This window comes from Pinus tabuliformis, chromosome X (assembly GCF_031772625.1).
Source record: "Pinus tabuliformis cultivar Carrire ecotype Pingquan chromosome X, CPIR1, whole genome shotgun sequence".
Lineage (NCBI taxonomy): Eukaryota > Viridiplantae > Streptophyta > Pinopsida > Pinales > Pinaceae > Pinus > Pinus tabuliformis.
In genome coordinates this window covers 1,705,309,478-1,705,333,811 of record NC_142308.1, presented here as the reverse complement: position 1 = coordinate 1,705,333,811, position 24,334 = coordinate 1,705,309,478, and the positions used below count along the sequence as shown (strand labels likewise).

Genomic DNA, 24,334 nt, shown 5'->3' with positions numbered 1-24,334 from the left:
AGGGGTCGCTGGTTGCCCTGAGGACCATCTTGGAGATTTTTTTCTCTCCAAGGGATATCACCCACAAAATGGTGGGTAACAGGTCACAACACATTATTCACTCGGTCCACAAATCAGGGTTTAGTATAAATCCCAACAACTATAGGACAATCATGGTTGGCCATGCATCTTTTAAACTTTATGCTATAGTCCCCCATTTGAAGCTCTCTAGGGAGGTTGAGTAGAATGATTCATAAACCGCTGGGGATATTCCATTGGATAGTTTGTCATAATAGATTTGATAAACTATATTTAAAAATCTGAAATCTACACTATTAAGGTTTTGTTTCTCTTTAAATTTCTAGATCTGTAAATTACTGTTAATTGAATATGCATGCAAATTAAAATTATGTATAAAATAGAGAACAATGAAATAAAAATTCACAAACCACGATTTGGCATAAGATATGACCTGGGAAACCCTTTCCGGAGAAAACCTATTTGGAAGGTGAAACCGCTCTGTTCTCTTTATCTGAATAGAAAATGACTGCGAGTACAAAGAAATATGGTCTGTGGTCAGTGGGCTACTACAATGCATAAATCTTCTCTATGTGCTCTATCTCTTATCCCTATTGAATATTTTGCTCATCTATGGAACAAATGCTCTTGAAATGAATGGAAACCCTTTTACTCCTAGTGGCCAAGTTATAACACATCTCGATAGCTTACTAGTGGTTAGGTTTGACTACCTCAACTCTTAACCAGAGTTACAACATGGACTCTTCTAGAATCCTCTTCATCATAATCACGTGGAGAGCCCCTTTTCCATGAAAAATGGGGGTTGATGTAGCATCCTCTTGAATGAAGGCCATCGAGATGAAGGCCATCGAGATGCTCTCCAGAATGGGGAGCGACTGTAGCGCAGAGGATGTTGGGCAGGAAGGCCGAGCATCAACACAGGTACCGGTGCTAGATAATCAGAGTGATGCTTAGTGAGGAGTATTACTAGAGCACAATCCTCGCTAAGAGGGAGTGTTGATTTGGGGTAGCATCGGATGTGCTCTAGCCATGAAAATTGGTGGAGAGGCTAAAGCACATGAGATCTCCAAGACTGATAAAGGCTTTAGGTAGATTCTAACCAGTTTGGGAGATATCAAAATAATTAATATTTTTAATGGAGTTCCTACATCTAAACTTTGGAAAAATAAAATATTAATGGGTATTAATATAAAATTGGGTTAGAATGTTTCAAAGGTTAAGGATCAAGCCAAATCTAATCTTAGCCATTGATTAGAGATTTATTATTGGCAGTTGAAGGACCAACGAGAAAAATATAAGAAGAGGCTTGGGGGTCAGCTGGAGAACACACCAGAGTGATCAGTCATTCATTTTTCTATAGCGGGGTTGCTAAGCAAAAGTGAATCAGTGATTAACAACGATGGGCAGTGAGTACTAGGCAGAGAGGCAGAGTGAGTACTGGGCAGAGAGGAGAGACAGTGCCAAGAGACCAACGCAGAAGCAGAGAGCGAGAGGCAACAACCAATTCAGGCTATGCAAAGCCCAGCAGAGAATTTAGAGGCGAGAGGGACTGCGTCATCCACGCAGAGGCTGCAGGAGTGACGCTGAGGGTCCCAGAGGCTGCGCAGTGCCTCAGAGGGTTGACGCAAAGAGGTTGAAGCTGACGCAGAGGCCAGAAGTGCCAACACAGAGCTTCAGAGACGTTGGGGAGGGTTTCGTGGGACAAGTTTTCTGAATATCTGTTTCCGAATAGAGAGGTATTGTTGCCATGTATTTTTTCTCTGTCGGGTGAGCCGGTTAGGCACTTAGTTGTACTCGAGGAAATAATGGACAATAATAGATCCTTAGAATAGCTGCACTGGTTTTCCCAAGTTGGGTTTTTCCAGGGACATTTGTCCAAAAATAACAGTGTCACTTGTGTGTTTGTTTTCTTTCAGCTATTGATTTGTAGATGTTGTGACTGTATTATGTTTATTTCTGTATTTAAATGTTTTAAATAACTCTTCAAAATTTACGAGTAGAAGAAATAAACTAGCAAATACAGATTAATTTTCTAATGGATAGACTTAGAAAATTCAATATTCAAGAGGCTTTGGGCAAATTTCTCTTCCTTCTTCTCTTTGTCAGTCTGATTATCCCCCATATCTGGCTCCTCAACCTCCTGCTCAAGGGTTTTCAGATCAAAGGTAATATATAACTATCTTTCCTTGCTTCTGTACTTCTGCCTCCTATATGTGATATTCTGCCTGTCCTCTGGTGTCATAGACTGAAGGTTTCTCCCGCAGGCTGAGCCAAGACCACGATCCTAAGGGAAAATTAACAGTGATAGCAAACAATAACAACGCATGCACACAAAAAATTTACACACATAAGTAAACACCCAATTTTTTTCCAAAAAACTGCGCCAAGCTGAGCCATTTTATTATATATAATGGTAGGAGTATAATGGGTATGAAAAAGTGCATATGGGCTTGCCTAAGGTAAGCTAGACAAACCCCAGGTGAGAAAACAAGGTGCCCAAATGCTGGAAAGTGACTCCTCCTCTATGCTCTACGCTACCCTGGAAATCTACACTACTGGCTTGAAAGAGGTCCCAGTTTGAGGCCCCTAGACTGCTAAAAAAATTCTGGCAAATTAATCTTGCCCTCTCCTCAATAAAACGAAAAATACCCAGAAAGGGTTGTGCCTAATTCCAACCTTCCAAATTTGCCCCAATTTCCACGTGCTCCTCCAACTGCTGGGTAATTCGACCCACCTGGAGATATCACCTCTCATCTCCTCCAAAATGATGGCAAATGCTAGCAAAATTCCCCTCTTGATGCCATTCCAAATCTTAGCTCAATCCGACCCCAAATGTCTCTCCTCCCAGCTCCCATGTGTGGCCCAAAATTCCCACTGCGCAGGCCCACACATTCTTTGAAATGGTGTCACTTCTGCAGCAAAAACTCCACAGAGATATGCTTGCCTAAAACTCCAAATCTTTAGCAAAAGATGGCCCAATGCTCTCCCAGAAAGCCCAACAAGTTTGCTACTCCATAACTCGCTCTCCTCGGAAGTGTGTTTTCTCTCCTACGCGTAGACTACTAAATAACTCCCACGAACTGTTTTGTGCAACATCCGAAACAACTCCCAAATAGTGTAGATCCTCTTCCTTGGGCTGGCACTCGAAGTCCATTGAAGATAGTATGAGATTTCTCACGAAAATCTCATGTGTTGAACAATGTTGATTTGCGGTAGCATTGGATGTGCTCTAGCCATGAAAATTGGTGGAGAGGCTAAAGCACACGAGATCTCCAACAATAATTATTAAATTATATCCAAATATATTATGTATGGCAATGTATTATGTCAATTACATATAATTAACGGTCAATGGCTCAAATTAAAATTGATGAAAATGCTCAGATGTCGAACAAATCAGACCCAAATATATGACCCTTGTATATAGTGAGCAACTTAGCACGCCAAGATTTCTTGCTTATATAAACCAAGCGTTAAGCACCAATTGATGTACATGTTTTATGATGCTTAAATTAATACATCAAGTGATTTAAATGAACACCATGATTAAATATCCAATCAAATCATCAAGTTCAAATATCTAAAGTTTTGGATTTCAAATATCATTATGGCATTATGTGAGAATCCCACAAAAAACAATTTCATGCCACACTAAATTTAATGCCTTTCAAATAAAATTGTGAATCCAAATAATGAAATGAAATGATATGATATTTTAATGTCCACAAGTCTACTAAAAATAGTCTATGAGACCACCAATTCCCTGCTTTTCGTCTTTTGCAATTCAATTCTTTTCTTACTCAAATTGATGATGAGTTGGCCCACCCTTCTAACAATCCCTTTGCTGAAAAGACAATCCCAAGGAATAAATGCTAACATATTACCATAACTTTCCCTGATGTCTCTGAACGCATCACATTCCAAAATGAAATGTTTTTCCGGTTCAACTGCTCCAGGTGTGCAAAATGTACACACTTGTTCTTCCCAAGCTTCTTTAGGCCTTTTCCACCGTCCTGTTACACACCGAAGTTGATGCGAGTTGGTTCTTAATTGAGCAATAAAAAGCTTTGCCCTCCACGGAATGTTAGCGTCAATGTACTCTTTTTGTTGAAGATCACATGTAGGGTTGAATTCCTCAACGTAGTACTTCTTTCTACCCAACTATTTTCCCCATACACATTTACGAAATTTCTCCATGACAAAATTCTTTAGTTCCTTGCTATTTGTGGGACAAACATTGAGGTAGATATTCCATTTTTGCATCTATTTGTAGTTTTGTCTCATCCATGTTTTCTCTTTTACTCATGCCTTCATTGAAGATAACATTAGGTCTTATATCTACTCTCGTTTGCTCAATTCTTTTTAGATATCTTATGAGCCGCACCATAGCAATTGCTTTAATGGGAGTTGATCCTATTTCACTCAACATTATCTAATAAGGAACCAAACTTTTATTTTGAACTTGGTCATGATTAAGCGTTTTTAGATTTTCTCAATTTGTTTCTATTTTGAGACGGGGTTGCTTTCTTTCACTCATGCCTTCATTGAAGATAACATTAGGCCATCTATCTACTCTCATTTGCTCAATTCTTTTTAGATATCTTATGAGCCGCACCATAACAATTGCTTCGATGGGAGTTGCTCCTATTTCACTCAACATTATCTAATAAGGAACCAAACTTTTATTTTGAACTTGCTCATGATCAAGCATTTTTAGATTTTCTCAATTTGTTTCTATTTTGAGACGAGGGCGCTGCTAGCCCACAATTCACGCCCATATAGCATAACTGGACAAACTTGGAGTCCAAAAACACTTGAATCGTTTTCTAATCCCATAACTCTACCTCTGTACATATGTTTTTGAAGAGAATATAATGATTTTCACCCTCCTAAAATTCTCGTCTTTTTGCAGCCCACCCAATTAAGCTTGTTGTTTAAATCAATCCGGAGTACTTGTACTCATTTACTTCTTCAAGAATGCTACCTTCAGAGAAGAACATACGCTGGCTTTGCTTCCTTTTATTAGAGAAAATCATTATTTTGGTCTTGCTAGTATTGACTTGCATCCCCATTGCTCTAAAAAAATGCTCAAGGGCCTATAGATGTATCTGCAATCCATGGGCCAATTTAGCAATCAATACAAGATCATCAACATATAGAAGAAGCTTTATCACAAACTCCCCCCAACTGAACACCATCTCCATCTTGTAGATTTAGCCACTCTTCTAGTTTATCAATATATAAACAAAAAAATAGTAGGGGATAATGGCCAACTTTTCTTGATTCCAATGTCATTTCAGAAAAATAAAAAAAATGTTAAATATATTTCAAGAGTAAAAAAAAGTTAAATATATTTCCAAAGTTTACATTTTTTTTTTTTTTTTAAGTATCGAATGGCCTTGAAATAGATCAAATTCAGGACAAGAAAAGATTGTATGCCAAATTTTAATAATAAAAATAGAGTTGGGCAATGATAAAATATTATTGCATGAATAAATTAAAATTATGCCTACGTCATTCCCCATCTGAATTTTATCAATAATAAAAAGGGCATGTGCACTCTATATGCAGATAAAATGAGTAAAAGTCCAAAAATTTAGGCTCGGTCTTGATTGAATTAGAGCATCAAATTTGAGATTTAGAGTTGTCGTTTCGAGATAGGGAGATGATTCACAAAAATGAAGCTACGAAATAGTTGAGTGATAGAGAAATTTGAAGGCTTTCTCTTATCATTCAAGCGTGTGTAAACTTTGTGGGACGCTTGTAGCCTTGGTGTGCTCTTGGAACTTGGCATTTATTCGCAATTGCGGCCATGAACCTACAAAGAGGATCACAATCCTATTTGGCTCATTGAAGAGGATAATCCCCAATGGTTGAAATGTTCAGAAGATGACAAAATTAGCAATCATTTTGGAGAGGAGTTTCTCATGTTTTGTGGTGCTTTCAACTTAATTATCTGCAATGGTCTAGATAATTGGAAAAGGTATGGGAAGTTCACTTGCAACACATACAATGGGGCAAGCGTTGTTGACTACATTATTTGTTCACAAAGCTTGATAGAAAGGATAGATGAGGTTAAGATTGGAGAGCGTATGTGGGACTTAAAATCATACCATAACCCAATTTATATAAAGCTATCTTTGTTAGAAGAAAGTCAGCATAGGAGGAAAACCCAATGTTCTTGACAATCAATATCAAGGCAAAATTCTTCTAACACAAGAAAATTGCACCATCTTCGAAACAATGTTGGAGAGATAAATTCAGAAAGGGAAGAGTGGCTCCCAAACCCTCAATAGGCATGAGTTAACAAGTATAATTCAGAGTGCACTTGAGAAGTGCAAAAGAACAAAAAATAGGAAATTTAAATCAAATCTTTTCCTGTAAATGCTTGGTTTGATGAGGAATGAAAAATGGCAAGGAAAACCTTGAAAAAGGCAGGCCAGAAGAGTTAATATATCTAGGAAAGAATCACCCAAAGCATTTTTGGCAGGAACTTCAACCAAGGAAGAAGCAAATTGAAAATAATATTACAGCTAATCAATGGTTTGACTATGCAAGGCAACTCTATGAGAAAGAATCAGAGGAGGAGCCTCTTCCCAGGATCAACACAACCAAAAAGCTTTTCACATTACATGAAGTAGAGACAGGAATTGAGAAGTTGAAATAGGAAAGGCAAAGGACTTGCTTGAACTTCAAACGGAATATCTAAAGTGGGGAATGAACATTCTTGCACCACACATCATGGAAATGTTCAACAACATCATTTGGCAAGGATTCCCAAGAGATTGGACAACTAGTCTAACAATATCCATTTTTAAAAGTGGAGACATTAATAATCCTTTAAACTATAGAACCATTATGATCAATCCTTTGTTTGAAAAGCTCTTCATCAACATGGTGGAAAATAGAATCAGGAAGTGGGTGGAAGTCAAAGAGAAGAGGGAAAAAGGGCAAGCAAGTATTAGGTCGAAACATTCTACAGTAGATCATGGTATCACGTTGAGACACATTATTGAAAATGGTTGGGAGGGCAAAGAAGAAGTATTTTGCTGCTTTGTTGACCTCAAAAAGGCATTTGACATGGTCCCTAGAGATAAGTTGTGGAGTAGAATGGAAGAACTTGAAATTCCTTTGCATTATAGAGTTGCTGTCCATAGAATGTATGAAGAGGTGAAAGTCAAAATTAGAACTTCAGTAGGCATTTCAGAAAGCTTTAGAAGTGACACCAGAGACAAGAAAGGCTGCCTTTTATCCCCTACTCTTTTAGGGTTATATATTGATAAATTGGAAGAGTGGCTAAATCTACAACGTGAGGATGGTGTTCGATTGGGGGAGTTTGTGATAAAGCTTCTTTTATACGCTGATGATGCAAGTCAATACCAACAAGACCAAAATAATGAGTTACGCAAATAAAAAGAAGCAAAGACAACATATGTTCTTCTTTGAAGGCAACATTCTTGAAGAAGTAAATGAATACAAGTACCTTAGGATTGATTTCAACAACTAGCTTAATTGGGAGCATTGCAAAAAGAAGAGAATTTTAGAAGGGTGGAAAACATTATATGCTCTTCAAAACAGATGTAGAGAGGCAGAGTTATGGGGATTGGAAAACAATTAAAGTGCTTTTTGGGCGCCTAGTTTGTCTAGTGATATTATATGGATGTGAATTGTGGGCTAGCAGCATCCCTGTCTCAAAATGGAAACAAATTGAGAAAATCCAAAAACACTTGATCATGAGCAAGTTTAAAATAAAAAGTTTGGTTTCTTATGAGATAATGCTAAATGAAACATGAGCAACTTCCGTCGAAGCAATTTCTATGGTGCGCCTCATAAGATATCTTCAGAGAATTGAGCAAATGGGAGAAGGTAGATGGCCTAAAGTTATCTTCAATGAAGGAATGAGTGAAAGAAAGAAATCATGGATGAGACAAAACAACAAATGGATGCAAAAATGGAATATTTACATCAATGCATGTCCCACAAATAACAAGGATTTGAAGAGTTATGTTATGGAGAAGTTTCGTAAGCATATATGGGGAAAAGAGTTGGGTAGAAAGAAGAAGTACTATGTTCAAGAATTCAACCCCACGTGTGATCTCCAACAAAAAGAGTACATTGGAGCTAGCATTCCATGGAGAGAAAAGATTCTTATTGCTCAATTAAGAACTAACTCGCATCAACTACGGTGCGAAACAGGTCGGTGGAAAAGACCTAAAGAAGCTTGGGAAGAGTGGGTGTGTACTTTTTGCACTTCTGGGGCAGTGGAATCGGAAAAACATTTCATTTTGGAATGTGATTCTTTCAGAGACATTAGAGACAGTTACAACAATATGTTAACATCGGTTCCTTGGCATTGTCTTTTCAGTGAGAGGATTGTTAGAAGGTTGGATCAACTCATCATTAATTTGAATAATAAGAGGATTGAATTGCAAAATAAAAAAAATCAAGGTAGCTAGTGGTCCCATAGACTATAGCTAGTCTCGTGGACGTTAAAATTTCATTCATTCATTAGGGATCATAATGCTAAAAGCATGGAGAAATGAGAGGGGTATGCCACCTACGGGCTCGATGCGGAGCAAGCCCAACCAATGAGGTGCCTTGCAGAGGAAGTGGTGGTTGATGTGAGGGTGAAATTGAAAGAGGAGAAGCTGACTGAGAAGTGGTGGCTCAATGGCTGTCGGAGAAAGAAAAGGGAAGGGCTCCATGCTCCTTTAAAACTTTGGATTAGTGTCTAAATATTCTCAAGTAAAACTAAAGCTATGAATATATCTAAAATTAGAACAATCATATCATATTAATAAATGTGGTTGATATGTAGGGGTCAATTTATTTGAATGTATAATGACACAATCTGATTTATTTAACGATTTGTCTCTAAGAGATATTAACACAAAAAATTAAACAAGTCAACTCAATATATTTAATATGTTAATTTTTTTTAAACTAAAACGAATAAAATTTAATATTAAAACAAACAACTAAACAAAACTATATTAAATAAGTCTAATACACAACGTCGCTACTTAGTACTTGCCTCTTATGCAAAAAGTAATTGTTAGTAGAAGTCTAAATATTCCACATGCATAATGGTCTTAAACTTTTTTAATTATTAAAACTTATGATTTGCAAGGTTCCATTTTGTAAGCGACATTATAATAGTTTAGATCCTCTTCAACTTTTGAACTTAGATTTTTACTTTAGAATATTAAAACAAATAAAATTGTTAAAGTTTTTAAGTAGGATATTTTTATAGTTGAATCCACAAAGTTAAGATTCAGTATGTCTTTACTTAAAGAATGAAATTTCTATTTAGCATTAAAATCATTTATAACAAAAAATTACACAACAAATCGCATCAATGGACTTTTGTTTGTTGTCTATATTCTTAAATAGCTAATGCATCTACAAATGCTTGTAAGTCTTTACTTTTCATTATTTGACAACTTGATATTTCAAGGTCTTATATGACTCTTATACAAGCTGCCCATAAAATCAAGCTAACTATTAAGTAGGTAAAAATATTTGAAATAAATTCTTTTAATATCATAAAATCAAGCTGATGCAGGAGCATCCAGCTAGGGCGCCATGACCGGGTGATGTCTCTGCCAGGTTGGAAAGTGGATTGAGCATTTGGATTGTCTTTCATGTTTAGTTTATCAGAGCATGAGGTAGGATTTTGTTTTTTTCTTTTAATTGCTGTATTAGTCAAAAGTTAGTTGGTCGGTTAGGGTTGTTACGTGTCTGACCTTAATAAACAGCAGATTAGTAATTGTTCAGTCAACTTAAAAAGGAAAAGACAAAAATGTCTAAATGAAAATCTTGTCATGTAAACAGAACCGAGAATTAGTAGTTATACAACTATATTGCCTTTAACCGAAAGTAACTACAGTTTCATTAACTGTAAATGAAGATGTATAAATGTAGAAATGGAAAACATGTAAAAGGTTCATCATTTCTAGATTCGAGCAATAAAAAAAAGAGATAGAATGCAATTTTTTCCTATTGTCCATCTGTGTCATTGCCTACGTGCTGTACCATTATGTTTTATCCATTGAACAATTGAATTCAGTGATAGCAGACAGAGTACGGGCCTACTACTGTAGGTCGTGTTTTTTTTTTCCTCCCTCTCTTAACAGAAAGCAACATTGAATATGCATATAAATCCACAACCAGAGCGAACGGATAATTGAATTGAATTCACAACCAGGAGAGTAATGCACAACGAGTCGACCGAAAGAAGAATACAGAAATAGAGTGCTGGAGAAACGAATTGCAACAGAGGTAATTTTCGACAAATCTTCACATCTTTTCGTAAATAAACATAGACAAATAATTTATATTTACATCGCTGTTGTTCCATGCAAATTAAGCATTACATTTGTCCAAAACAAATCAAGTGCCCAACGTCCGATAGAATGGACAAACCCTAGTCTAGGGTTTGATATCAAGGAAAACCCTCAACCTCAATAGATAGCCAAACCAGAACCGTAACTGAAAGCAGACCCAAGCCTAAGTTGTGAGAACGACCCAGTTTGTACACAGCTACCGGATAGCGAGGGACAAATACTATAGAAATGAAAAGAAACCCTAGCTGCAAATTGACAAACTTTGGAAGACAGAGCCTATCGGTAGAGGGATGTCTAGTTTGGAGACCGAACTATGTTAAATCCCCGCATCGAGGTTGAACCCTTGACCTGCACAAACCAAACGAGTCACAGTTAGCATACCCTGCATAGTGTTACCTGAACCGAAGCATAACAAAAGCAAAGGGGAAAGCGTAGCATACCTGGGCATGACCGGACCAAGAACCTTGCGGAACAGAGCCGCAGATAACCAGAAGAAGCCTGAGACAAGAGGAGCAAGCGTTGGTCAGTTCCTACACCAGAAGATGGCAAGTATAAAGCACGGAGGGACAACATTACCTGGTTTGTAGCCAAGAAAAATCATCATGCTGTCCCCTGTGTACATTGGAACCAGAAGTTAAACGACTTTCGCACCGTAGCAAAAGTAAAGGGTAATATCAACAACAGCAGAGGATAACCATTGGCCCGAGAGACCAGATTCCGAAACCAAACAGCTATAGAATAATAAAAAACGAAGAACTCACTGTATAAAAGAATTCGAGCAAACTCACCTCCAGAACCAAGACAAATTCATTCTACAGGGAAAATCCATTGACAACAGAACATACAAGTTCGGAAGGCCGACGTTCATTTACAGCCATGCCCAAAACCTTAGTTTGCCATAAGCGTTGGAAGGAGACCACACACTTTGACAAAAACCCTCGCAAAGTTTCCATAGCGGAGCAGAACCCATATGATGACCGGGGAGCATAAACAATTTGTGTAAAAGACCAAACGGGAGGAAAAAACCCAAGGCTAGGTACCGATAGGTTGGTATTTACGAGCCCATTAAACGTTTCCAGACTCCAATAAAAATATCTGATATCATATCTACAAACAACCACCAAACAACAAACCAAATTCACCAACGTCATAAATCCCGGACAGGTGGATAACTAAGGCTACGTGAAAGCGTGGGCTGGGTCACATCAAAGTGGTATCAGAGCAGTGGTTTATGTTAGTTAGAGAAATGGAGAGATGAAGGCGGGGTCGTGGTAGAGGTGCTCAAAGGATAGCGAAGGAAGGATTGAGAGAGGAGATCAGAATTCTTGTTGCCCGTTTGGAGGCAGTAGAGGCAGGGAGAAGAAGAGACCCAGAGATAGCGATGACAACGAAGAGGAAACTGAAGCAGCAATAGATGGACCAGAAGGCGAGACTCCAGAAGTGGGATTGTTGAGGTCTGTTTTAGTGGCAAGCAGTAAACCCAAGCCAGAACTCCCAACCTATGACGACAGCCTATCCATAGAGATTTTATTGGATTGGATCAGCGAGATGGATAAGTATTTTGAGTGTGAGGAAGTTAGTGAAGACCGCAGAGTTAAGTTCGCTGCGACGAAATTGAAGGGACACGCAGCCCTGTGGTGGGATAGTGTCCAGACGGAGAGAAAGAGATTGAACAAGTTGCTGATTAAAACCTGGTCAAGGATGGTGGCCAAGTTAAAGGGCAGATTTCTGCTGAAAGACTATCAGATTGCACTGCACAGGCAGGTGCAGAATCTGAAACAGAAAGGAATGACGGTGAGGGAGTACACGAAGGAGTTCTATCGAGTGAACTTAAGAGCCGGATATACAGAGGATACTGCGGAAAGAACAACCAGGTATGTAAATGGGTTAAGGTTAGAAATTTTAGATGAAATCAGTATTTTATCTCCGAAGAACACTGAAGAAGCGTATCAGAGTGCGATGAAAGCTGAAGAGAAAATTACTAGAAGGAAGAATGCCTGGAGAGGACGAGGAGCCGGCAGGGGAAAAGGCCAGTCATATGGCAGAGGGCGGACTACTAGTAGCAATGAGGAAGGCAGTAGTTCCAGAGCTTCCGGATCAGCAGACAGAGGTGATAACGCGAGAGGCGGTAGGTCATCCCAGCGAGGCAGGGGAAATGGCCGAGGTAGAGGGGCTGGTTATCAGTGTTACAGGTGTCATAAATGGGGACACCGATCATTTGAATGTCCAGAGGCAGATCAGGCTGGACAACGGGGTGCATATGTTGCACAACCAGAGGAAGCAGCGACACCTCCCCAAGAAGCAGAAAATGCTCCAGAGACAGGGGAAGCCCTGGTGCTGCACAAGGTGTTGTTAAAACCAGTCAAGGAGGTCACCGAACAGACACAGCGGAAGGCTTTGTTTAGAACAGTTTGTAAGTCACGAGGTAAGTGTTGTAAGTTAATTATTGACAACGGTAGTACTGATAACTTAGTGTCCACAGAGATGGTAGAAAAGTTGGAGTTGAAGCGCTTGAAACATCCCAACCCTTATAGAGTCTCATGGCTGCAAAAAGGCCATCAGTTGCTGGTGGATGAACAGTGCGAGGTGGAGTTTCAAATAGGCAAATATAAGGATAAAGTCATTTGTGACATCATGCCGATGGATGTATGTCACATACTGCTAGGCAGGCCTTGGCAGTACGACAGGAAGGTGGTACACGATGGATTGACGAACTGTTATAAGTTTGTCAAGGATGGAATCAAGCATACGCTTGTGCCCATCAAAGAAGAAGGGACAACAGGGACAAGTGAACCAAGAGCATTGTTGGTTAGCGGAAAACAGTTTCTGAAACAAGTTGAGGACAGTGAGATGGGTTATGCAGTTGTAAAGAAAGCAAAAACAGTGTTGTTGCATACAGAGGTATCAGATTTACCTACAGAAATCCAACAAATGTTGCAGGAATTTATAGATATAGTGGTGGATGACTTGCCAGACAAATTACCCCCCAAAAGAAGTATAAGTCATCATATTGACTTCATACCCGGAGCCAGTTTGCCGAACAAAGCAACATACCGAATGAGCCCCAAGGACAATGAAGAGATTAGGAAGCAGGTGCAAGAATTGCTAGACAAGGGATTGATAAGGGAAAGTTTGAGCCCTTACACAGTCCCAACGGTTCTCGCTCCCAAGAAGGGAGGAGAGTGGCGGATGTGCACAGACTCAAGGGCCATCAACAAAATCACCATCCGGTACAGGTTTCCACTGCCACGGATGGATGACATGATGGATTGTTTAAGCGGGGCAGCATATTTCTCTAAGATAGACTTGAAGAGCGGGTACCATCAGATTCAGATACGAGAGGGGGACGAATGGAAGACAACCTTTAAGACGAATGAGGGACTGTACGAATGGCTGGTCATGCCATTTGGACTGAGCAATGCGCCCAGTACATTCATGAGGTTAATGAATGAGATGCTGAAGGAATACATCGGGAAATTTGTGATAATGTACCTGGACGACATACTGATTTTCAGTAGGACAAGGGAAGAACACCTTCAACATGTACGAAAAGTGCTGGAAAAGTTACAGTAGAATAAGCTGCTAATAAACTTGAAGAAATGTACCTTTCTGTAGAAGGAATTGATTTATTTGAGCTTTGTAATAGCAGAAAATGAACTAAAGATGGATCCAGAGAAGGTTGCAGCGATAGTTAATTGGCCATCTCCGAAAAATTTATTCGAGGTATGTAGCTTTCATGGACTAGCGAGTTTTTACCGGAAATTCATAAGGAATTTTAGCGAAATTTGTGCACCTATGTTGGATACCATTAAAAAGGCCAGTCAGCCTTTTCGATGGACGGATGTAGCAGAGAGAAGTTTCCAGTTATTAAAGAGGAAGATCACTGAGAGGCCGATCCTGAGATTTCCAGATTTCAAGAAGCTTTTTCAGGTTCGCTGTGATGCTAGCGGTACAGCAGTTGGAGCTGTACTCAGCTAGGAGGATAAGCCTGTAGCGTTCTTCAGTGAGAAGCTAAATGAAAGCAGACAAAAATATTCATTGTATGATAAGGAGTTCTATGCTGTTATACAGGCATTAAAACACTGGAGGCATTATCTATTGGGAAACAAATTTGTGTTGTTTTCAGATAATTATGCACTACAGTATGTAATGCAACATCACAAGTTGAACCACAGACATGCATAGTTTCAACTTTGTATTGAAGCATATTAGCGCGCAGGCCAACAAGGTGGCGGATGCACTAAGTAGGAGAGCTCTACTTCTGCAGGAAAGAACTATGCAAGTGTTGGATTTTGAGCACTTAAAATACTTATACCAGACTGATACAGATTTTAAGGAGGCCTAGAGGCATGTCATAATCCTTTAGTGAGAGATAACAATGCATGGTTGGACTACAACCTACAGGAGAAACTGCTGTTTAAGGGAGGACAGCTGTGCATACCTAATTGCTCAATGAGGGAGAATATTGTTTGGGAGAAGCATAGTGGAGGTTTGGCTGGACATGTCGGCATGGACAAGACACTCGAGCAGCTCAGTCATTTCTACTTTTGGCCAAAGATGCGGAGGGATGTACAACGATTTGTGGCCAGATGTAAAGTGTGCCAGTTGGCAAAGGGTCACAGTCAAAACACGGGACTGTACACACCGTTACCTGTTCCAGGCAGACCGTGGGACTTAGTCATCTTGGAATTTGTCTTAGGTCTACCTAAGACACAACGAGGTTACGACCCGGTGATGGGAGTAGTGGATAGATTCTAAAAAATGGCGCATTTTATTCCTTGCAGAAAAACCAGTGATGCCACTCACGTGGCCCACTTTTTTTTCACAGAGATTGTCAGGTTACATGGATTGCCTAAGTCTATTCTGTCGGACAAGGATGTGAAGTTTACAGGACACTTTTGGCGTACCCTGTGGAAGAAAATGGACACACAACTGAGTTACAGTTCTGCTTATCATCCGCAAACCAACGGACAAACAGAGGTTGTAAACAAGAGTCTAGGAAACCTGCTACGAAGCCTGGTTGGAGAAAATTTGCGGATGTGGGATCGAGTGCTTGCATAGGCAGAGTTCGCTTATAACGACTTGCCTAACCGCAACACAGGCTTTAGCCCATTTCAGATCCTGTACGACATACATCCTTGTGGAGTGCATGAGTTGCGGGATCTTGGACTGCAGGAAAGGCGAAGCGTAGATGGAGAAGATTTCGCTAACGCGATGAGAGATTTGCATGAACAGGTAAAAATTAAATTGCAGGACAACAACCTAAAGTATAAACAGCAAGCAGATTTGAAGAGAAGGGAAGTACAGTTTAACGTGGGGGATGAAGTCCTCATGCATTTGCGCAAAGAACGCTTCCCTAAGGGTACATACAATAAGTTAAAGTACAAGAAGATAGGACCCTGCAAAGTCCTCTGGAAATTTTCGGCGAATGCCTATGAGATACAGTTGCCACCCGGAATAGGCATTTCACCTATCTTTAATGTAGCAGACCTGTTCCCCTACACAACTGACCCAGAAGAAAAGGAAGAAGATGGAACCACGTGGCCTACATGGAATACCCAGGATGGAGGAGAAGCTTGGAAGAGACAGATGCCTTATGTTCAACCTCCCGAGATCGAGAGCATTCTCGACACTCAGGTGGCCAAACGAACTCGGCGGAAGGAGTATCTGCAATACCTGGTCAAGTGGAAGAACCGTCCTATTGAGGACAGTTTGTGGCTTGATGCTAGGCAGATTGAGCAGACAGGTTCTTCAATCAAGAAGCTCATGGACTGGAGCCATGATTTCTTTTTTCCCCGGGAGCCTGATGCAGGAGCATCCAGCTAGGGCGCCATGATCGGGTGATGTCTCTGCCAGGTTGGAAAGTTGATTTAGCATTTGGATTGTCTTTCATGTTTAGTTTATTAGAGCATGAGGTAGGATTTTGTTTTTTTTCTTTTAATTGCTGTATTAGTCAAAAGTTAGTTGGTCAGTTAGGGTTGTTACGTGTTTGACCTTAATAAACCGAAAATTAGTAATTGTTCTGTCAACTTAAAAAGGAAAAGACAAAAATGTCTAAATGAAAATCTTGTCATGTAAACAGAACCGAGAATTAGTAGTTATACAACTATATTGCCTTTAACCAAAAGTAACTATAGTTTCATTAACTGTAAATGAAGATGTATAAATGTAGAAATGGAAAACATGTAAAAGGTTCAGCATTTCCAGATTTGAGCAATAAAAAAAAGAGACAGAACACAAATTTTTCGTGTTGTCCATCTGTGTCATTGCCTATGTGCTGTGCCATTATGTTTTATCCATTGAACAATTGAATTCAGTGCTAGCAGACAGAGTACGGGCCTACTACTGTAGGTCGTGTTTTTTTTCCTCCCTCTCTTAACAGAAAGCAACATTGAATACGCATATAAATCCACAACCAGAGCGAATGGATAATCGAATTGAATTCACAACCAGGAGAGTAATGCACAGCGAGTCAACCGAAAGAAGAATACAGAAATAGTGCCGGAGAAACGAATTGCAACAGAGGTAATTTCGGACAAATATTCACATCTTTCGTAAATAAACAAACAGATAATTTATATTTACATCGCTGTTGTTCCATGCAAATTAAGCATTACATTTGTCCAAAACAAATTAAGTGCCCAGTGTCCGATAGAATGGACAAACCCTAGTCTAGGGTTTGATATCAAGGAAAACCCTCAACCTCAGCAGACAGCCAAACCAGAACCGTAACTGAAAGTAGACTCAAGCCTAAGTTGTGAGAACGACCCAGTTTGTACATAGCTACCGGATAGCGAGGGACAAATACTATAGAAACGAAAAGAAACGCTAGCTGCAAATTGACAAACTTTGGAAGACAGAGCCTACCGGTAGAGGGATGTCTAGTTTGGAGACCGAACTGTGTAAATCCCCGCATCCAGGTCGAACCCTTGACCTGCACAAACCAAACGAGTCACAGTTAGCATACTCTGCATAGTGTTACCTAAACCGAAGCATAACAAAAGCAAAGGGGAAAGCGTAGCATACCTGGGCACGACCGGACCAAGAACCTCACAGAACAGAGTTGCAAACCAGAAAAAGCCTTAGACAAGAGGAGCAGGCGTTGGTCAGTTACTACACCAGAAGAGGGCAAGTATAAAGCATGGAGGGACAAATTACCTGGTTTGTAGCCGAGAAAAATCATCGTGTCATCACTTGTGTACATTGGAACCAGAAGTTAAATGACTTTCGCACCATAGCAGAAGTAAAGGGTAATATCAACAACAATAGAGGATAACCATTGGCCCGAGAGACCAGATTCCGAAACCAAACAACAACAGAATAATAAAAAAAAGAACTCACTGTGTAAAATAACTTGAGCAGACTCACCTCCAGAACCAAGACAAATTCATTCTACAGGGAAAATCCATTGACAATAGCACAAACAAGTTCGGAAGGCCGACATTCATTTACAGCCATGCCCAAAACCAGAGTTTGCCATAAGCGCCGGAACGAGACCACACACTTTGACAGAAACCCTCGCAGAGTTTCCATAGCAGAGCAGAACCCATACAATGACCGGGAAGCATAAACATTTTGTGTAAAAGACCAAATGGGAGGACAAAACCCGAGGCTGGGTACCAGTAGGTTGGTATTTACGAGTCCATTAAATGTTTCCAGACTCCAATAAAAATATCTGATATTCATATCTACAAACAACCGCCAAACAACAAACCAAATTCACCAACGTCATAAATCTCGGACAGGTGGATAACTAAGGCTACATGAAAGCGTGGGCTGGGTCACATCACAAGTTAGCTATTAAAGGTAGGTAAATATGTTTGAAAGAAAAACATTATATGATACTGAAGGAACACATAATTAATTATGAAAATGCATGTTAACTTAGGGGCATACCAAAGAGCTATAAAAATTTATAATGGAGGGGACATTGTTTTTTTTCATCAATACATTATATTATTTTGAAATATGTTGTTAGTAAATGGATAGTTATGTTTTAGGTATTTTATATTTTTATGAAAAACAATAAAAACTATTTATAAATATTGGGAGACTTTAAGTTATTAATAAATTAGATAGGCAATAAATGTAAAATTGAGACTATAATATTAGTTCCAATTTCGATAAATGTTTTCATATATATATAATTCAACTCAAATGTTAATAATTTATCTAAAGAAGTTGTATTAATGTAGGAAGAAACTCAAATGTAGCAAGAGTTTAGAGGAAGAACTTATATTGCATTTTCAAAAATATCTTTATATTGATATAAGAAGTAATAGAAAATAACAAATGTGTGTCTTTGTTAGATTTTTTTATAGTTATTGCAATAGTATTGAAGTCCTAGTAGTAAAGCTTAATATATATATATATATATATATATAATCTACTTGATATAAGAAAACTATCTAAAATTATTATTTCACTACTTAAATAAAATATTCTTAAGTTATAATGGGAAATTTTTAACAACATTTAATATATAGACAGATAGATAGATAGTCTAACTTATAGACAAAATATTTTTTTCACAAGAATTTACCCAAACTTGGCAATACAATTTCAAGATTTTTTGTTGTTTAAAATACAATTTTGAATGCGTAAATGGGTTTAGTGCCCTAAAAAACACTTGGGGCACTCGAATTATGCAAACTAAACAATTTAAACTCATGTTTGTTTGTTTGTTTTTTTTAAATTAACCGGGAACCTCTATAAGTTAAACTAAGGGTGCATACAGACACACACACATATATGTTAAACCACCAAAAAGAATATCATAAAATAAAATGTGTTTGTTAATTTTTTTTCAAAATTTGAGCAAACTTTGTAAATTATTTTCAAAAGTTACAAATTAATTAAAGTCAAACATGATTTGGACACACTTAGAAATGAAATTCTCATAAATATTAAGATTTGATGTGTGTAGTGTTTTTCATAAATATTGAGGTTTGATGTGTGTACTATTATGACACTTATTCACATATAATTTATTTATTTATTTCTATTTTCTATAAATAATGATTTTTTCATAAATATTGAGATTTGATGTGTGTACTGTTTTTCATAAATATTGAGATTTGATGTGTGTACTATTATGACACTTGGTGGCATATATAATTTTTTTGATTTTTTATTTTTAAAATAATTTTTATTTCTAACAAATTCTTATGTCCATAAAATTAGTTATTTCATATGAGCCAATAAGAAAATAGAAATAAAAATTTCAAAATTTAATTTTTGTTTTCAAAATATTCATTTTAATAGTTGTTTTTTTCAAAACTTTAATAGACTTTATAAATTTTTTATTTTTATTTTTAATTTTTATTTTTATTTTTATTTTTATTTTTTTCTTTCAGAACTAATTAAAAGTCAAAGCATTTTGAATATAAAATAATTACAATATAACACATTTTTCTTTTTCTTTTCTTTTCTCTCTCTTTTTTTTTTCCTTGAAAGTGGAAAAATCCATCAAACTCAATTGACAAACCAACAGTGAGGACAACCATCTCTGGCTGCTATCCACAACTGTTGGTTTGTATGCATCACTGTTATCAAGGAAAACCATGCCACCTGTAATAACCCGCTGGTGGTTTGTAAGGGAGCAGGCTATCACTCCTGCCATATGCCTTTGGGTCTTGGGCCGTTAACCTGTTTCCTTACGTTCGAGGAAGACTAGCTCTTAGCCAAGCAGAAGCAGTTTTACGACATACTCCAAGCCGAATTACAATATAACTTACCATAAACAAATATAATAATGTAAAATTAAAAACTAAACATAATAAAACATAAATACTAAACTAAAATTAAACTAACTCCACTGAGTAAAGAATTAAGAATAAAATAAAAACTAAACTAAAGTAAATTAAAATAAACAATATATAAAACTTGAAACTGAATTTAAATAATAAACACTTAGAACTAAATTAAATTAAATAAAAATAAAATATTTGAATTAAACCTAAAATCTAAACAAACAACACTAAATTAACATAATTAAAAATATTTACAAAATAAAACTTAAAAATACGTAATTTTGAACTCAATTAAAACGAAAACTAAAAATAATTAAAACCCAAAATTAAAACAAGATAAAATAGAGTTCATTCGTTATTGTTTTTCGGAACAAGCTCTCTCATGATCTCATCAGATCGACTTTCCTCCTCCTTCGCTTTGAGTTTTGGTAATGCCTGCTTTGCTATTTGTAATATTCATGTTTTTGATTTCATCTTCTGCAAGGATCTTTCGCTCGGTGAATTAAGATTAGTTTTTTTTTTTTTTTCTCGATGAACAAAAAAAATTCTTTTAAGAGAAAATATATCTATATATATATATTTTGTGATTCATGAGGTGTTTACTAGCTAAGATTGGTCTAAACTCTCAATCCATCAATTGGATCATGTCATGTGTAGAGAATGTCCATTACTCGGTGATTATAAATGGAATGCCTTCTCCTTTCTTTCCAGCGGAAAGGGGGCTTCGCCAGGGGTGTCCCCTCTCCCCTCTTCTTTTTATTCTGGCGATGAACTCTCTCAGTCTACAGATCAATAAAGCCGTGGCCGAAAAGCGATGCAAGCCGGTTAGGATATGCAGGGATATCTATTTATCTCACAATCTTTTTGTTGATGACGTGCTCATCTTCGCCATGCTGTGTAGGGCTTCCTGGATCTGCCTCAATGACATTCTTAATAGATTCCAGCGGGCCACTGGGTTATATATTAACAAAGGAAAATCTTCCCTTTACCATAATGATACAAACATGGAAATGGTGATCTGGATTGCCGATCTGCTTGGTATTGTTTCGAAATCGATTAAAGAAGGCTTGAAATATCTGGGATTTCAATTAAAGGCCAAAGGCTACTCCAGTGCGGATTGACAATGGGTACTGGAAAGATTCTATAAAAAAATCTCGGCCTGGGAACACATGGCTCTTTCTCTGGCAGGGAGATTTATTCTATCACAGTCAGTTTTAACGCAATTAGCTGTTTATTGGGCTCACATTTTTTTCCTTCCAGCCAACATTATTCACAAGATGAATAAATTGTTGGCAAATTTTATATGGGGTGGAAGTTCCAGTTAGAATAAAATCCACTTGTCGAAGCTGGAGAAGATCTCTCTGCCAAAGAAGCTTGGCGGATGGGGCTTGCTTGACATGCGATCTTTTGGCAGAGCGCTATTATGCAAATCGCTGTCGAGAGGCATTTATGGAGAAGGTCTGTGGAGTCTAACTATTAGAAAGAAATATCTGCAAGATAAAGATCTGGAATTTTGGTATAGGAGGGGATCAATCGGAGTTAGCCAAGGTTCTGCTATATGGCTCAGTCTTAGGAAAGTCCAGCAATACTTCTTGGAGCACCTGAGTTGGAACCTTTTCTCTGGCAACCAAATCTACATCGGCATAGACTCCATCGTGGGCGGGCGCGATCGTGTTTTCTTCCCTGAAAATCTTTTTTTTTTTTTATAGGAATGGTATTTTCACGTGGGATAAACTAATTTCTTCTTGGAGCGGCCCTATCCCCTTGTGGAAAGACGCACATGATCTTCACTTGCCTGTCTCGCTTCTTCTAGAATGGAAATCAGTTAAAGATGCTCTTTGCAGTATGTGAATCCATCGCTCTGGAATAGTGGACCAGCTTATATGGATTGTCCCAAATGCAAAGTCGCCTGCTAGTGTTAAAGACATATATGCTGACATGATTTATTCCAAGGCTTCAATCTCCTGCTCTATATTCCCCCAAAGCTTCTGGAAATTGGGATGCCTTCTTAAAATGATCTTGTTCTCGTGGCTGGTCTTCAACAACCGCAATTTGTTATGGGACAATCTGAGGAAGAGGTGCTGGCATGGTCCGAGTAGATGTTCTATGTGTGAAGCTGCGGAGGAATCCAACCTTCATATGTTCTTCCAATGCGGCTCCTCCCTACAGATCTGGTATGAATTGTCTCTGCTTTATGGTTTTCCTCATGTTGTTTTTGTTTCAGTCCAGGTTGCTTTTCAATAGTGGTGTGCGCAAAAAGATTCTTGGCGCTCTCTGTTTATCATAGTCTTATGGAGCTTATGGAAATGGAGGAATGCCAAGATCTTCCAAGACTCAAAAGAGCCTCTAATGTCATCCATGCATCATATTTTGTCCACTCACGATATGTTGCCTGTTAAAAAGCACAAGATGAAATTGCATCGCAAAAAAGAGGTGGCAGATCCTCTCAATTGTATGCCCTGTGCTTTCTTTGATGGGGCTGAGTATGCCCTGTTCTTTCTCGTCCACGTAATTATGGACGAGAAGCTGCAATATTTTTTATCTTGGAACGGGGGGAGTGGTACAAACAACTTGGCTGAGGCAAGGGCTCTTGCAGGACTGCTTGCCTTCTGTGTGTTTTTTGAGATTCAGAACATTTCAATATTCGGTGACTCTAAATCCATGATTGACCATGTTAGGGGAGCTTGCCACATCAGTTGTCCTCATTTATTAGGGTGGATGGATAGGATTATGTATTTCTGGAATAATATGGAACAATGCTCAATCAACCACATCCTCCGCTCCCAAAATGTTCAAGCTGACCGTCTGTCGAAGGAAGGATTGTCTTTAGAGCCTGGTTCTTGGTCTTTGATGATTTCTGATGCTGACCGTTCTTGCTTCATCCAGGACTTTTCCATCCCTGGACTATGATCTGACCTTTTTGTTCTTCCTCATCCATACTAGCTTCTCAGATTCTCTTTTTGTTATAAGTATTTAGTCATCTGTTGATCCTTGCATTTGTAAAGACTGTTTCTGCTCTGATTTTGATATGATGTTGTTCTGATCTCCTTAGGGAGGTCCTATATCTGTAAGTTTTGGGTTTCATATGCTTGCAAGGACGCTAGTTTTCACCCTTGCTGTCTCTTATATGTACTCTTTATATTGACTCAATATAATACTATGAAGATTTTTTCTCTCTGAAAATATATATATATATTTTGTGTGTCTAATATCTCATTAATTTTGAGAAGAAAAATATTAATTTCACTTATTTATTTAAAAATTAATGTTCCCAAAACCCACAATATAGATCATGCCTATCCGTATTAAAGTAAATAGGAAAAAAAATAATTTTGATGTTTCAATTACCTACCTAAATTTAAAATGAAGATTTTAAACAAAATTTATTTTTAATTTAAAATTTAAATCTAAACCAAAATAAAATTTAACTTTAAACAAAAAAATATCTTTAAATCTAAATCTAATTTAAAATTTAAAATCAAACACTGAATAAAATCTATTTAAAAGGGAAATAAAATATCTAGACTAAATTAAAAGAAATTGAGCAAATAAAATTGAAAATTTGTTGTGTATCTGATTAATGAAACAATTTTTGTGTTGATGATCCCTCTCTTCGAAATTATTCAGTGCCAAACCATTACCCTGAATTTCTCCCACCTAGGATATGTGAAAAGAAGAAAACAAATCAAAATATTTGTTGTAATGACAAATCCAATCTTCGCACTCATTTACTTCAAATGTGATGCTTAGAATTCTTCCCACTTGAAAGTATGGAAAGAAAATCAAAATACCAAAAAAGACAAAATGAAAGAGCTAAAGAAGAATGCCGACAAAGTTTTATTATTCTTTCAGAAAAGATTTCATGTTGAGTGAGATAAAGTGTCTTCCTTTTATAGAGTAAGGAGGCATCTAACCCATTAGTTACAATTGCATGGGCAAATCTGTTAAGTTATGGTTTGTTCTATGCTTATAACAGTTTACTTCTTTTTCTTATTATATTCCACAGATTAGCAATCACATGTACATAAAGTAAAGTGCAGATAGAACATTAAACGATTGACAGAAAACAAGCCAAGACAAGAAACACACGATGTGGCGGCTAGCCAGGGACAAGCCCCACAATGTGTGGGGAACCCTTTGATCAAATCTTCTTTTATCTTCAATAATTCAGTAGAGAGAAATAGTACAATAAATCTGATTTATATCAACAGTAGCAAA

The 24,334-nt window shown here is 37.8% G+C and overlaps 1 protein-coding gene across 11 annotated transcripts in view; it reads left to right on the top strand.

Moving 5' to 3' along the window:
- LOC149146556 (magnesium transporter MRS2-3-like) overlaps positions 1 to 24,334 on the top strand; it is a 283,631-nt gene that overhangs the window by 147,906 nt on the left and 111,391 nt on the right. The window contains exon 6 of one of the 11 annotated variants that reach the window (XR_016265196.1): positions 9,584 to 9,686. The exons of the other annotated variants lie outside the window; for them this stretch is intronic. The gene's annotated coding sequence lies outside the window, so the exon portion shown is untranslated. The remainder of the gene's footprint in view (positions 1 to 9,583; positions 9,687 to 24,334) is intronic. 11 annotated transcript variants of the gene reach the window in all.